This window comes from Physeter macrocephalus, chromosome 21, assembly GCF_002837175.3.
Source record: "Physeter macrocephalus isolate SW-GA chromosome 21, ASM283717v5, whole genome shotgun sequence".
NCBI classification, from domain to species: domain Eukaryota; kingdom Metazoa; phylum Chordata; class Mammalia; order Artiodactyla; family Physeteridae; genus Physeter; species Physeter macrocephalus.
Genome location: NC_041234.1, coordinates 243987 through 260283, shown reverse-complemented (window position 1 = coordinate 260283; position 16297 = coordinate 243987). Strand labels below are relative to the sequence as shown.

At 41.7% G+C, this 16297-nt stretch overlaps 1 long non-coding RNA gene across 1 annotated transcript in view; it reads right to left on the bottom strand.

Annotated features, from left to right (window-relative positions):
- Window positions 1-4103: 4103 nt before the first annotated feature.
- Window positions 4104-16297, bottom strand: part of LOC102979247 (uncharacterized) — an 85410-nt gene continuing 73216 nt past the window's right edge. The window contains exon 6 of the long non-coding RNA XR_008616388.1: window positions 4104-4267. This is a non-coding gene — a long non-coding RNA (uncharacterized lncRNA). The remainder of the gene's footprint in view (window positions 4268-16297) is intronic.

Here is a 16297-nt window from a genome sequence, read left to right as displayed (position 1 = left end):
CTCCATACTGTTCTCCATAGTGGCTGTATCAATTTACATTATTCCCACCAGCAGTGCAAGAGGGTTCCCTTTTCTCCACACCCTCTCCAGCATTTATTGTTTCTAGAGTTTTTGATGATGGCCAATCTGACCGGTGTGAGATGATATCTCATTGTCGTTTTGATTTGCATTTCTCTAATGATTAATGATGTTGAGCATTCTTTCATGTGTTTGTTGGCGATCTGTATATCTTCTTTGGAGAAATGTCTATTTAGTTCTTCTGCCCATTTTTGGATTGGGTTGTTTGTTTTTTTGTTATTGAGCTGCAAGAGTTGCTTATAAATTTTGGATATTAGTCCTTTGTCAGTTGCTTCGTTTGCAAATATTTTCTCCCATTCTGAGGGTTGTCTTTTGGTCTTGTTTATGGTATCCTTTGCTGTGCAAAAGCTTTTAAGTTTCATTAGGTCCCATTTGTTTATTTTTGTTTTTATTTCCATTTCTCTAGGAGGTGCGTCAAAAAGGATCTTGCTGTGATTTATGTCATAGAGTGTTCTGCCTATGTTTTCCTCTAAGAGTTTGATAGTGTCTGGCCTTACATTTAGGTCTTTAACCCATTTTGCACTTGGTTTTCTGAAGCATGTCAATGATACCTAGAATTCATCAAGTTCATGGTTCCACATCTTGGACTGTGAAAATTAACTAGGAAGTGTGCGTGATTTTGACCTTTAATCAAGATCTCTTTTTCTGCATTATATTAGGAATAATGAATTGTCATAAATATCATGTGGCTCAAACCAATATTCTGGGAAAATGGTTGGTGGGTTTTAGAAATTAGATGGCAAGCAACTCAAAATCAGATACTGCAAATATCTTAAAAGGAGAGTAGCCTAGCTTTCCAGCTTTAGATCTTAACCAAACCATCCACATATTGACCAGGCTCCTGTTCAGGTAAGAAGCACTGGAATGAAGAATGTATTTACATAATATGGTGGATGAAAAATCTGAACAGGATAGAGGGAGAGGGAGAGAAGACCTGGGAGATTAATGAAAGGGAAGACTCAAAAGCATGAACTCAAGGTCTGAGGGGCGGAAGACATCATGCATCCCTTGCTGAGGGGTCAAATTATCTCTTTCATATCAGGACAGCAATGCAAAGACAGAAAACAGGAAAATTTTCAGTCAAATGCATTTTACTGGGCAAAATAATGGTAGCCAACTTCAGTCTCAATGACCTTTCATGGCAATTTGAGGATTACAAAGGAAAAAATACTGACATCAAATGACAGCACCCACTGACACTATTCCTCCCTTGACTGACATTAATCACAAGTTGCTGTCTATAAAGGAATTTTTATTTAATGGAGAAAGAAGCATATGCCACTTTATCTTAGCATCTTACTAAACAGTAGTTCTGGGATTCATGTGCATGGACTACAGACTATGTCTAGAGCTCTGCCCCTGATTTTGATGTTGGAAAAATTGTGAAGAAGTATAATACATGACAAACTAGGGGAGAGAAAAAGACCGAGAGTGAGGCTGGAGTGGGACTGGTGGCGATTCTTTCTCTAAATCCCCTCCCTTCCTTAGTGGATATAAAATATGAGCCAGATATACACAGACACTCTTAGTGGCCAGAGAAGAATCATCTCATCCTTTTGTTTTTGGCTTTAATGAGTTCCCAAAGATCTAGTCAAAGAGTCAGTGTTGGATGGACCTAGTGGAGATGCCACTCATGGTTCGGCCCTTTCCAATCATCCCAGGAAAAAGCCTTGTCCATGGATAGGCACAGCCATACCACACAGCCCCTGTACTCTCCAACCCTGTGTGACACAGACCCATGGCCCCAGTAATGGAGGCAGGGGCCCACCTTGGCCCAGCTCCAAGCCCTGACACTGACTAACTCTTGTGCTAAAAGAGTGAGGAGTAAGTGCAGACATTAGCTCAGCAAAATTGATTCCAGGCATTGAACATGAAGCAAATGTTGAAAGGAAAATATAATTTTTGTGCCCAGGTTTCCCTAACTGTGGTAGGCTGAACAATGCCCTTCCCCAAAGATGTCCATGACCTAATATCGAGAACCTGTGAATGTTGTTACCTCATGTAGCAAAAGAGATTTTGTAGATGTCATTAAGTTAAGGATCTTGAGATGGGGAGATTATCCTGGATTATCTGGGTGTGCCCAATGTATTCACAAGGGTGCTTATAAAAGGGACACAAGAGGAGTCAGAGAAGGAGATGTGATAGCACAAGCAGGGGAACAGAGAGAGAGAGATTCAAAGATGCTACACTGCTGGCTTTGAAGACAGAGGAAGAAGCCATGACCCAAGGAATGCAGGTGGCCTCTAGAAGCCAGAAAAGGCAAGGAAACAGATTCTGTGCGAGAACATTCAGAAGGAATGCAGTCCTGAAAACCCATTGCAGACTTCTGACCTCCAGAACTATAAGATAATAAATTTGTGGTGTTTTAAGTCATTTGTTTCAGCAGCACTTGGAAACGAATATGCCAGGAGCCCATACAGACAAGATGAGATCAGTTCACTCCTGGCCCCTAAATTACAACCACTTAAGTCCTATCTCACTTGTTAGTAGAAGTCCAGCCTTTCTTTGACTCCTCTCCACAAATAAAAGGGAAAGTTTACTCCTTCCAGGACGTTGCCTTGGTTGTTTCTGGCTGACTCAGTCCCCTCCTGCTTCGAAACCACTCCTTCCCTCCACCCATGGGGCCACTGATGACCCTGCTGCTGGTCACTGTCTACCCCCAGGATTCACTTCCCTTGCATGCCTGCATCACTCCTTTGTATTGCTTCACCCAAAGCATGATCCTGCTCAGCTTCCCTAATTTCCGAAGTGAAATGCAAATGCAAGGCTGAAGCTTGTTGTAATAAGAAAAAAATAATAAGTAATGATAAAACTACTAGTTGAGGAAGTTACAACACAGGAGTAACCATCTTAGGTTGGATTCCTTAGAACTGGAACCTGAGATGAGAATTCTTAGGCACGTGATTTCTTCTGGGAGAGAGCAGAGGAATGAGGGAAGCAGGATGAGCCAGGGGAAGGAGTGAAGTTATCATGGGGTCTTACTGGGAATTCAGCTTCAACCTGATCCCACAGGGAATTCTGGAGTACAAACCGCACCAGAGGATAGTACCACCTCGAAGGCAAAGGGGCCAGCCTTCTGTACCCTGTGTCAGTCCGTCGTTGGCCATAGCCACTTGGGGAATGGGGTAGCATAACCTCCCAGATGAGGAGACTCCCATTCTGCTGAGAAAAATTCTCCAGACAAAGAGGTAGGGACGAATAGGCAAACCCATAGTTGCTGAGGGATGCCATCAGGGGTCCTTAAAAGGGATGTGCGTGGGCACCAACTGCATCCATGACAACAACCTATAACATAGCTCACAACTAGTCTCGGAAGAGCACCTCTGCCCTGCCCTGGCCTCACCACTGTTCGAAAGAGTTAACTTTACTCTTCATTTTTCCACCTCCTTTCCACTCCACCAACAGAAACGTCCTTGAGCTGTCTCTTCTCCCTGGAGGAGAGGTCCCAGAGACATTTCTTTCTCCCTTAAACACATCACCCAATCCTGTTTCAGTTTCAGGATTTTCCAAAATGATTGACAGCCCTCACTCCCTAATCTTGGTCTTAGGACTCCAAGAAGACACTGGAACACAAAGGCCCAACGTTAGTACATTTGTCCTAGTTTGAGTAACATGCGTGTACGGCACCAACAGTCCAATCTACGTTGAGCCAAAGTGATTAGCTCATCATTTCCGTTTCACAGCCATTCAGTCCTCCGTGGGGAGGTAAAGATTAACCCTCCACTTTATTCCTGCCACGCACAAACACCTCCATAAGAACAAGCAATAACATGCAGGCATTGAAATCTATAAACCCCTTCCTAGGGAAGAACATATCACCAAAAAAGTGTTATTCGTACGCAGGTGGCAACCCATTAGTGGCCTTGAGAAAAAATTAATGAAAAAAGGCAGACTAGAAAGGATTAAAATTCATTTCAAATAACAAATGTACATGCTGTTTCATGGAGCAAGACTTTGTTTCAGTTATATTTATTCATATATGTATATTCAAACATTTGTATGTCTGGGTCATGATGTATTTCTTATTATAGGTAGGAGTCAAAAAAAAAGTTGGGAAGAAAACTCACCAATGTAAACACTTTTCACTACACAGATAACTTCTCTCATTTTCATCTGGAACAGATTGGTTTCTTGATGTCGCTGGAGGTTTAGAAATCTTCATTTATTGTTGTGTGTCTTTGCTTCATGTCTACAAAAGAGAAAGATCCATCTGGGAATTTGCTTTCCCCCAAACAAGAGAATTGTCAACTCCATTCCATATCCCAAAGGTGAACTGAACTCTACCTCTCTACAAAGCCTGCTTTAAACTTTGAAATTATAACATTATGGATTGAAGTAGGTAGAATTATGTCCCCTAAAAAGATATGCTCAAGTCTTAACTCCCAGTACCTGTGAATGTGACCTTATTTGGAAATAGGGTCTTGGCAGATGTAATCAAGTTAAAATGAGGTCATACTAGGTTAGGGTGGGCCCTAATCCAGTGGCTGGTATCCTCGTAAGAAGAGGGAAATTTGGACACAGAGACACACAGGGAGAATGCCACATGACAAGTGGCAGATATTGGAGTGATGGACCCACAAGTGAAAGAATGCCCAGGATTGCCAGAAACCACAAGAAGCTAGGCAGTGTCAGAGAAAGATTCTTCCCAAGAGCCTTGAGAGAAAGAATGGGCCTGCTGATACCTTGATTTTGGATTTCTTGCCCCCAGAACTGTGAGAGAATACATTTCTTTTGTCTTAAGTCTCTGGTAGTTTGTTTCGGCAGGCTTAGGAAACTAATACATGGGTTTTCCTATTTCTACACTCACCATTGAATGTTCAAAGATCTTAGCAAATATTTACATGTACCTGCTTGAATATTCATAAAACATCTCTGAAAAGATAACCAAGAAACTGACAACACTAGTTGCCTTTGGGAAAGGGAAGTGGGTAACAGCAGAATAAGGGAAGGAGATTTTTTACTATAGTACCCTTTTGAATTTTAAACCATGTGATGTATTATCTATTTTTAAAACAAATAAAATAAAAATTTTGAAAATTTATGGCTCAAACAACCTACCTAGCAATCTTCCCCACCTCCCCAGAGATCACTGCTGATAGAAGCCTGTCCCATTTTTTTTAAACGAAGATGCAAAGTCCTAAAAAGAAGGATCACCCTCTTTCACAGAGAACACCTGGTTCACAGTCATTTCCCTTTTGTACCAAAAACCCAGGAAGGCTAACTGTCTAGTCTTATTCAGAGATATCTTTAGTCATCTGCCTCTCTCTTCCAAGCTATTTGCTTAAGGATAAAAAGGTACAACACTGGCAGCTGAAACAATGTTCCTATCCATGATATCCTTAATTACTGACTTAAATGAAGAGCCATTGTCAGATTTCCTCATTAAAAGACATATTTTATGAGCAGATAACTCACACGAATGATTTAAGAAGGACAAATTCATCAGACAGTTTGAGGTTGAATCTAACAAAGTATGCAAAGTTAATTATATAATTTGAAGTGTTGGACAAAATGGGTCCAAGGGTCTTTCAACATCAAAGCCTCTAGTGGAGAAGGATGCAGTGTAACTGGGGCCTTCAGCTAAACTCTCCTGTGAGACAACTCTGTACAATACTGGTGATCAATGCATATTTCATGAATTGAATAAAATTAAAAGCATAAAATGAAGAGCTAGAAGAGACTCTGGAATTCTTAGGCATGTTTCCCCAGCAGTGCTCTGAAAATGGGCACTGGGCTGTCTAGGCTGGAATACTGACTTCACTTTAGCCAGGCTTTTTCTATGCCTCAGTTTTCACATCTGAAAAATACACTGATTATAATTTCTGCCTCTAAGCGTTGTTGAGTAGGTGAAGTATATGCAGTAGATGCACTTGGTACCTTGACCAGATTCCATTTACAAGGCCAGAGCACCCACCCCCTAGCAGGGGAGAATGTGGGTACCCCAGCTGCCTCCGTCTCTGCAGAACTGCCCGGGACTGATGGTAGCCATGCCTTCCAGGAAGTTACACCACCCCATGGCCCACAGACAAAGACTGACTGATGATATGCGGGTACAAAAGAGACACCTCCTCTCAAGGCAGGGATAACTCCAAGGTGTGGTTTGTATTTCAGAGCCTCTCTTTAAGGAAGCAAGACCTCGAGCGCGTCCTCGCTTACCTTCCCCCACCCCTTTCCTTTCCTGCTTCCCTCCCTCCCTCCCTCCCAGGTTCTTCCTGAAGAGCACTCCCCGCAATGCGCACGACTTCCTGCTTCAGGCTCTGCTTCTAGGGAACCCAACCTAAGAGAGGAGGTAGAGAGCTTGAAAGTTAAGTGTATAAACAGTCAATCCAGTTTCATTGTTATTGCTTAATCATTCAAATTTAGGGCAAGCACAAAATCAAAGGACCTTTGACATAATCCACCCCCGAAGGCTTACAGAGGAAAGTGGTGATACAAAATCTGAAAAGACAGAAAATTACTTGGGTGAGCCTATTCCCAAACTAAGACTGAGGAGACAAACCAGGAGCCAGAAAGAGATAGACTGGCCCTGCTTAGATTTCTTTTAAAAAGTAGAGACCCTGTGGTGAAGGCCTAAAATTAACATTATGCGCTGCCTTGAGATCTGGTGAAATCAGCAGGGTCTCAAATTGCCTAATTGCGAGTGCCTCTCCCTACTCTGACACAAAGATCCTCTAGCCAAACAACTCTCCTTATCACAGGGACCAAGAACAGTTCCCTGCAGCCCTCAGAACTATTCAAACAAGCCAATCACATCCTCCCACAGAAGCCAGGGTACACCTCACCCTCTTGATACCATGAAGCCTGCCTCTCACAGTCCCTGGTTGTTCACTCTGCTTCTGAGTATAACTCCCATGTAGCCCTACGTGGCACGTGGGATCCTCCTGCCCCAGACTGAGTATGTGTGACTAATAAACCATTGTCCATCTCATCTCTCCAGTGGTGAATGCTGTGTGTTCAGCCATGCCCATAACTCCATGGTGGGAAGCCATTCATCACCAGTGGGGTAAAGAGAAGGCAATGAAAACAGACCCTTATTACCAGGGCTTGTAAGACTTCTTAGTTTTTTAACTTCTCCATTGTTTTGTTAAACTTGTCAATTTTCACATATGAAATTGAGAAAAGCCAAGTGTGTGTGTACATATGTATGTGTCAAACAAACAAGATTAGGTTGGAAGAAGCTGGAAAACTGTCTTTCTCTGTAGCAAACACAGGAAAGGGGCTGTGTGTGTGGATAAGAGGCAGGGGTGGGTGAGGCAGAGCTCGCTTGGGCCAGAGGGAGAGAGGAAGAAACGAACAACTTGCCGAGACAAAGCTGTGTTCTAGGTAGAAGCCTGGCCACTCCCCATTAGACCAAGGTGCTTCCCATTAGAACAGAAATCAAAAATCAGTGGGAACAGATCAGAGCTCAAAAGTAAAGGAAGTAAAGGTGCTTGGGCAGAAATGAAAAATGAATGAACAGGTGAAATATACATTATTCGTCAAGAACTCCTGACACTGTGGTTCTTATTAATGCAGAATGTGAGGGATGAGGTTTGGTTTCTCTCGCTAGTTTTAGCTAAGGTCATCAAAAATTTTGGCTGCCTTTTAAGTATACAGTACCTTGACCTTGATACTCAGCCTAGTTATGAGATCACTGGGGACAAGTTGAAGGAGGTGCCCATTTCTAGAGCCTTACAGGAGAAACCTTTCTGATAATCCCCAAATCACATCCCTCTGGACTTTTCATTCAATTCAACTCATGATTTAGGCACTAAGCACCTATACTATACAATACCTAATGTACCGTGTTTTTCCATATGTGCACCTATGATATGAGAGAATCTGCCCTTTTAACAAGCCCAAAGGTGAGTCTTATGTGTCCCAACATTTGAAAAGTAATACTTGAAAAGACGCAAAGGAGAAAAAGACAGGTGAAGCACTGACATTAAAATACACGAGTGTTCTTTGGAAAAACTGGGTCAGAGGCATTTCTCCAGAGAAGACGTACAGATGGCCAACAGATACATGAAAAAAATACTCAAAATCACTACCAGTCAAAATCACCTTATACCGGTCAGAATGGCCATCATAAAAAAGTCTACAAACGGGGAGTTCCCTGGCAGTCCAATGGTTAGGACTTGGTGCTTTCACTACCGTGGCTCAGGTTCAACGCCTGGTCAGGGAACTAAGATCCCATAAGCTATGTGGCGCGGCCAAAAAAAAAAAAGTCTACAAATAACAAATGCTGGAGAGGGTGTGGAGAGAAGGGAACTCTCCCACACTGTTGGTGGCAGTGTAAATTGGTGCAGTCACTATAGAGAACAGTATGGAGGTTCCCTAGAAAACTAAAAATAGGGTTACCATATGATCCACCCACCCCACTCCTGGGCATATGTCTGGAAAAGATGAAGAGTCTAATTTGAAAAGATACATGCACCCCAGTGTTTGTAGCAGCACGATTTACAATAGCCAAGACATGGAAGCAACCTAAATGGCCATTGACAGATGAATGGATAAAGATGTGGTGTATATATATATATATATATATATATATATACACACACACACAATGGAATACTACTCAGCCATAAAAATGAATGAAATAATGCCACTTGCAGCAACATGGATGGACCTAGAGATTATCATACTAAGTGAAGTAAGTCAGACAAAGAAAGGTAAATATCATATGATATCACTTATATGTGGAATCTAAAAAATGATACAAATGAACTTATTTACAAAACAGAAATAGACTCACAGACATAGAAAACAAACTTAAGGTTACCAAAGGGGAAAGGTGGGGGGAGGGATAAGTTAGGAGTTAGTGATTAACAGATACACACTACTATATATAAAATAGATAAACAATAAGGACTTACTGTATAGCACAGGGAACTATATTCGATACCTTGTAATACCCTACAACGGGAAAGAATCTGAAAAAGAATATACGTGTGTGTGTGTGTGTGTGTGTGTGTGTGTATATACACATATATGTGTGTATATATATATATACACACATATATGTGTATATATAACTGAATCATTTTGCTGTACGCCTGAAACTAATGCAGCATTGTAAATCAAGTATACTTCAACTTAAAAAAATGGGTCAGAGGGAGTTAGTCTTTAAAAAAACAAGATAAAATAAAATGAAATAAAATAAAATAAAATAAAATAAAATACAAGATCACATAGATTGAGTCACACTATTAATGGACCAACAGGAACGACAGAAGCTGTTGAAAAGAGGATGAAGGTAACTGTTCAGCCTCCTGAAAGATAGGGAGGTTAACCTGGGCTCTGAAGATGAGTAGGATTTAAATTGACATAGAAAGCATTCCACACACCCACACAGTAATGGAAGTGAGCAATCAATGCAGCTAGTATTCATTAATTACTAAAAAAAAAAAAAAGGCAAACGTCTCAACAAGTACACAGTGGTTGCCATTTTTATTTGGCTGACTCCCTATTTGAGGGAAACAAGTGACAAAAAAACCTATTTAAATACTTAAATCATAAAAACCACAACTGAGTGGTACCACACTAATTCTTTACTCATGTGAGATTTGACCGTGTAGCTCAGGCAGCGCCACCAAGGACCTGGTTTCTCACTATGTAGTTTCTTCTCACCCTTCCATGCTGTTGGCACCATCCTCAGGGCTTTCATGCTGATCCCTTGGCTTGCCCCTCACTGCAGCAAAATGGCAGCTCAAGTCCAAACCTCACATCCTCACACCAACTCTTTAGGACAAGAGATGGTCTCTTTCTATAGCCTCTGCCTATCTTTTAGCCCCATCCTGAATCATGTCCTCACTTGCTCTCTGCACCCCAGCTCCATTGGCCTATTTCAAGCTCATCAAATATGCTATTCTTACTTCTATCACAGCACATGGGCTTCCATGGTGCAGTCTTCCTCCTCTTCACCTCGTTCACACACACTCAAATTTCATCTCCCAGCATAAACTTCATGACAAGGTCAGCCCCTGTTATATGCTCTCAATACATAGTGTAGTTCTCCTTCGTGGCAATATATACATATAACCATTTGATTAGTGTTTGTCTTTTCTACAAGAAAGAAACCATGTCTGGTTTGGTTTATCATTGTATCCTCAGCATCAAGCCAGTGTCTGGACAGTGGGCACTTAATACGTATTTGTTGATTGGATAGTTGGATGGATGGATGGACGGACTTGGCTTCTAAACATGGCCATGTAACTAATTAGCTACATAACCTTCAGCTTTTTTGAGATTCAGTTCTCTCAACTGTGAAATGAAAAGTTTGGACTAGTTGACCTTTAAGACCCTTTCTGAATTTAAAGTGCTGAATTCATAAAGTGTTACTGGCAAGAGAATTTCTTTAACTGCAAGTATAGTGGAAATAAACTAAAAAATGGTGTTTTGGGTTACTCTGCTATCCTTTTACAAATGTCATTTTTAATCTAATTCTGACTTTGTGTGGGTCTCATGCAGTGGTTAGCAATCTGGAGAAATTGATATCCTACAACTGTTACTGAGCAGCTGGAATTGCCAAATAGCTAATACAAGTTAGAAAAATATACATTGACAGTCTAGGCAGATGTTAAATTAAATGTTATTGAGAACATTTTACACACGTTCCTTTCCCTACCCTATCCCCCCAAATTTGCAATATTCAAAGTATAGGGTGGATTCTGTTTGATGCACTGATAAAAATAAAGTTTCCATCTTTGAGTGACGTTTAGTACAGAGCACTATTATCATATTGAAATAGTTTTATCTTGAATTTACAAAATAGCCTTGCTGTATCCAAGTTCACAGAAATTTGATTAGATCCTAAATATATTTTCATTCGGGGTCCAATTTATATCCATTGATTTCTGCATCTTAAAAGAAAATATAATTCATCTTTTCACTTGACATGCCTATGAAGCACAAGATAACATTTCCTACCCGCTCCCCCATTCAACATCTGGATCTGAACTACAATTTGCCTATAAATAAGAAATGAGAATTTTGATCAGGCAGCTTTGCAATCTGTTCAGAATAGTCTGGGAATACTTGATTACATAACAAACCTCCAAGTAAATCAAGTGGTGTTAAGACAGTTTAACTACCATACAATATTTTATTATATTCTATCTCCCCTTAAAAATTTATACTTTCTAATGAAGTGATGCAGCCAGAGTATTGATAAAGAGAGAGCACTAAGTGGAAATGTCCTTGTGAAAACAAACTCCCCTGTTGAGGAAACCAAGGCCCCGTTGTTCCTCTTCTAAGTGGCTGGGGCAGGAACTGGCTAACTGTTCCCCAAACCCATTTCCATATCCTCCTTGGCTCCCAGGTAGACTGCATTTCCCAGCCTCCCACGTGACAGATTCCTGGCCAATGGAATGTAGGCAGGAAGTTATACACCCCACTTTTGGGCCTGGCTTATAAAATCCTCCCTGGAAATCCTCCACCCTCTTACCTCCCACATATGAAAGATGGCAAAGCTAGGTATGCCTTGTTTTGTGAACACTGTGTAGGGCAGAGCCTCTCTCCACCGTCTCATACTCCCAACCAAATTATGAGCTAGCAGAAGAGAGACTACATTATAGCATCTGTCATTCTTCTCAGTATCTTAGGCTTCTGAGCACAGCACACTACCAAAAGCCTCCATTAAAAATTTGCTATAGGTGATTATTCCTTTTTTCCCAATTTTTTCTTCATTTTAAAGACAGAAGAGTAAAGAAGAGGGGAGAGCCTGACATTCCATGACTTTTTTGCCCAAGAACCATCTATCTTTGCATAAAATGGGCCCATAAAATAGATTGGCTGCAAGAATGGAGAAAATGTTCAGCTTCTTCAAATGAGTGTATTAGTCCAAGTTCTCATAGAAGCATATGCCAAGATAAGATTAAACATACAAGGATTTTACTAAGAGAAATGCCCATGAAAGAAAATGGAGAGTGAGCCAGGAAAGCTAGAGGGTCATGAGACCATGACGCGAGGCTGACCCAGAGTGAAGAAGCGAGGGGGAGAAGGTTGGGCAGAAGTGTGCTGCCATGTAGTCTAAGGAAGGTTTGGCAAGGCCATCAGGGAGTCCTCAAGCCAAAGCTGGCCATCGGAGGAATCCCATGTCCCTCCAGAAAAAAACCTGCCTTGGTACTTCTGCCACACATCATTGTCTGGGAGCACCCCTTGGGAGGCAAGGCCTTGGCTCAAACTGGGAGATGGATTTCAGAACCCAGCAGCTGGGGCCATCAGTCAGTTATACTCCCCGCAGTTCTTCAAAGCACATTCTCATCGCTTCTACAGAGTGTTCTTTTAAAGGCAACATGAGCTTATCCATCTTATCTGTATTATCTTTTTGCTTTAATAGATTTTAGCCACTATGAAAACATAAAGGGGGGCTTCCCTGGTGGCGCAGTGGTTGAGAATCTGCCTGCCAATGCAGGGGACACGGGTTCGAGCCCTGGTCTGGGAAGATCCCACATGCCGCGGTGCAACCGGGCCCGTGAGCCACAATTACTGAGCCTGCGCGTCTGGAGCCTGCGCTCCGCAACAAGAGAGGCCGCGATAGTGAGAGGCCTGCGCACCGCGATGAAGAGTGGCCCCCGCTTGCCACAACTGGAGAAAGCCCTCGCACAGAAACGAAGACCCAACACAGCCATAAATAAATAAATAAATAAAATTTAAAAAAAAAAAAAAAAGAAAACATAAAGGATCAGGACCAGAAAAAACTAGTCTCCATGATGGGTCTTGTCATAAATTTTGTTTTTATCAGTCACCATCAGTCAATCACATAATGCTCCCCCATTGAATAGAGGCTCATTAACCAAGTTAGGATTTATATTCAGCTGCTAGTTATGGGGACTGGAGATTTAAAAAAATGGTTTAACCAAGACAGAGGTTTATTTCCCTCTTATATAAAAGAAGTCTGTAGTTAAGCAGTGCAGTGAGAGTATTGGATTGGCCACAAAGTTCGTTTGGGTTTTTCTGTACATCTTATGGAAAAACCTGAACGAACTTTTTGGCCAACCCAATATAACAGCTCTAAAGTATCATCCTGGACCCAGCCACCTACTATATTTCTATTCCTTCATTCTTAGAGTATGATCCTCAGGTAACCTCATGTTCCAGAATGGATTCTGGGAATCCAATCATCATGTTTGTATTCCAGTTAGGATGGAGGGGAAGAAGTGAAAACAGAAAGGGACATATGCTAGCTATGTGCCCCTTTAAAAAACAAACAAAAGTAACTATTCCTGGGAAGTACCACTGTATGCAGACAATTTCAAGATACAACTCATGGGCAACACTTTGCTACACAGGAGGCTGAGGAATGACTTCTTTAAGCTGTGCAGGAAAATTCCCCAACTCTTTTCATAGAAGAAGGGGTATGAATACTGGGCAGGTATTCTTTTTCCCAGCCATTTATCGGGTTTGGTTCTGAAAAGAAAGTTTTAATTTAAAAAGGCTGGTGAGGTTTTTCCTCTGCTACTAGATGAATCTATTATATTAATGACAGCCACTGATCCAATTCAATTGCCTTCCATAAATTTTCACATATTGTTTATTGGTTGCCTTGTCCATATAACCTGTTCATTTTGTACTTTCTTTCCTCTCTGAGGAAAAGTAAATTTTCTTTTTTCTTTTTTTTTTTCCATTGTATTAGAGGACTTCTAGGCTATCTGCCCACCCCACCAGCTTCCTTCTCTGAGAACTGCTCTCCCAGACAAGAGTGCTTCCTGAGTCATATTTCTAACTACCTAATGCATCCCTGACCCTTGAATATTGGGTCAGGGATAGAAACTAAACCAAGCTGAGCAGACCCATTTCTCTCTTCTGAGAACTGGGATCTAGAATCAAGATCACACCTGTCTCCACTGGACATTTGAAAAAAGGAGATGTAAATTTATTTATTTAATTAATTAATTTATACCCATTTCTCTCTTCTGAGAACTGGGATCTAGAATCAAGATCACACCTGTCTCCACTGGACATTTGAAAAAAGGAGATGTAAATTTATTTATTTAATTAATTTATTTATTTATTTATTTTTGGCTGTGTTGGGTCTTCGTTGCTGTGCGCAGGCTTTCTCTAGTTGCAGCGAGCGGGGTCTATTCTTCGTTGCGGTGCGCGGGCTTCTCATCGCAGTGGCTTCTCTTGTTGCGGAGCACGGATTCGAGGTGCATGGGCTTCAGTAGTTGTGGCTCATGGGCTCTGGAGTGCAGCCTCAGTAGCTGTGGTGCACTGGCTTAGTTGCTCCACGGCACATGGGATCTTCCTGGACCAGGGCTCGAATCCATGTCCACTGCATTGGCAGGCGGATTCTTAACCACTCCACCACCAGGGAAATCCCAAGGAGATGTAAATTTAGAAATGATAGGGACAGACATCTTCTGCCATGTTTATGGAACAGTCAAGAGAGCCAGTTTGCTGACAGAGGAGAGTAAAGCAGAGATGGCACAGCTCTTACTTTGCTGTAGTTATGTGGATCAGTCCCTTCCACAGATATTTTCCCCAATATTACATCCAAGTAGATGAACTGGAAGGACCATAAATAGCTGGTAGCTAGCATCAGATGCTTTCCAAACTACCCCTATTATTAGGATCTAACCAATATAATCCCAGCCTTTTCTTCTATGGTCCTTCCAATGTGGTACACTGGAACCAGCATGAGATTTGTTGATTTTTTAATGTGTTCCCTGATTCCTATTCCTATCCTTAGTGTATATTTCTTTGAGTAGCTATCTGTTACTTCCTATCAGTGGACTCATCCTGCCTGCCGTATGTTATCACAGCTACTAGGGATAAAGATAGTGATAAGCGTTGGGCTTGTTGGATTCAATTTGAGAAACTGAGTTCATTTGGAGTTCTACACTATGCTAGGTCTGGAGAATAAACAGATAAATAAGACATGGACCCTGCCCAGCAATTTATAAGTTGCTATCATAAGTGACTCTCAACCAAGTTCTGGTACTGTATTTGCATGTCAAGTCATATCTAGCAAAAGGAGTTAAGATCTCTCAATTGGAAGATATCCAATAGCTCAGAGGCAGAAAGGGACGATGACTCCACTGATTTCTTGGAAAAGGAAATCCTTTCAAAAGTTTTTCTTTTTCCCCTCTCTGACCTGATTTTTACCTACACCCCTCTGTTTGTTTGCACTTGGTGTATAGATAGCTCCACTGAGAAGGGGATCAAAAAGAATGCCAAAGCTCTTTTTTGATCAAAATGCTATGACACTAGAAATCAGCTATAAGAAAAAAACTGCAAAAAAACCAAACATGTGGAGGCTAAATAATATGCTTCTAAGCAACCAATGGCTAACTGAAGAAATCAAAGAGGAGGAGGAGAATAAGATTCCACAAGCCTTGTGGCCAAGAAAAAAAGTATTCATGAGGGGAGGAGAATACAAATGCAGGGTTTTAAAAATTTATTTGAAATTAAGAGATAAGCAACTTAAAACATTATACGCATGTGCGCGCGCGCACGCGCGCACACACACACACACACACACATATAGACTGCTATACAAAAACCTCATAGTGGGCTTCCCTGGTGGCGCAGTGGTTGAGAGTCCTCCTGCTGATATAGGGGACGCGGGTTCGTGCCCCGGTCCGGGAAGATCCCACATGGTGCAGAGCGGCTAGGCCTGTGAGCCATGGCCGCTGAGCCTGCACATCCGGAGCCTGTGCTCTGCAACGGGAGAGGCCACAACAGTGAGAGGCCCGTGTACCGCAAAAAAAAAAAAAAAAAAAAAAAAAAAACCTCATGGTAACTGCAAACCAAAAATCTGTTATAGATATACACACAAAAACAGAAAAAAGAATCCAAACATAGCACTAAAGATAGTCATCAAATCACAAGAGAAGAGAGCAAAAGAAGAAGAAAGGGGAAAAAAAGACCTATAAAAACAAATCCAAAACAATTAACAAAATGGCAATAAGGGCTTCCCTGGTGGCGCAGTGGTTGAGAGTCCACCTGCCGATGCAGGGGACACCGGTTCGTGCCCCGATCCGGGAAGATCCCACGTGCCGCAGAGCGGCTGCGCCCGTGAGCCATGGCCGCTGAGCCTGAGCGTCCAGAGCCTGTGCTCCGCAACAGGAGAGGCTACAACAGTGAGAGGCCCGCGTACCGGAAAAAAAAAAAAAGGCAATAAGAACATATATATCAATAATTACCTTAAATATAAATGGACTAAATTATCCAGCCAAAAGACACAGAGTGGCTGAATAGATACAAAAACATGACTCGTATGTATGCTGCCAAC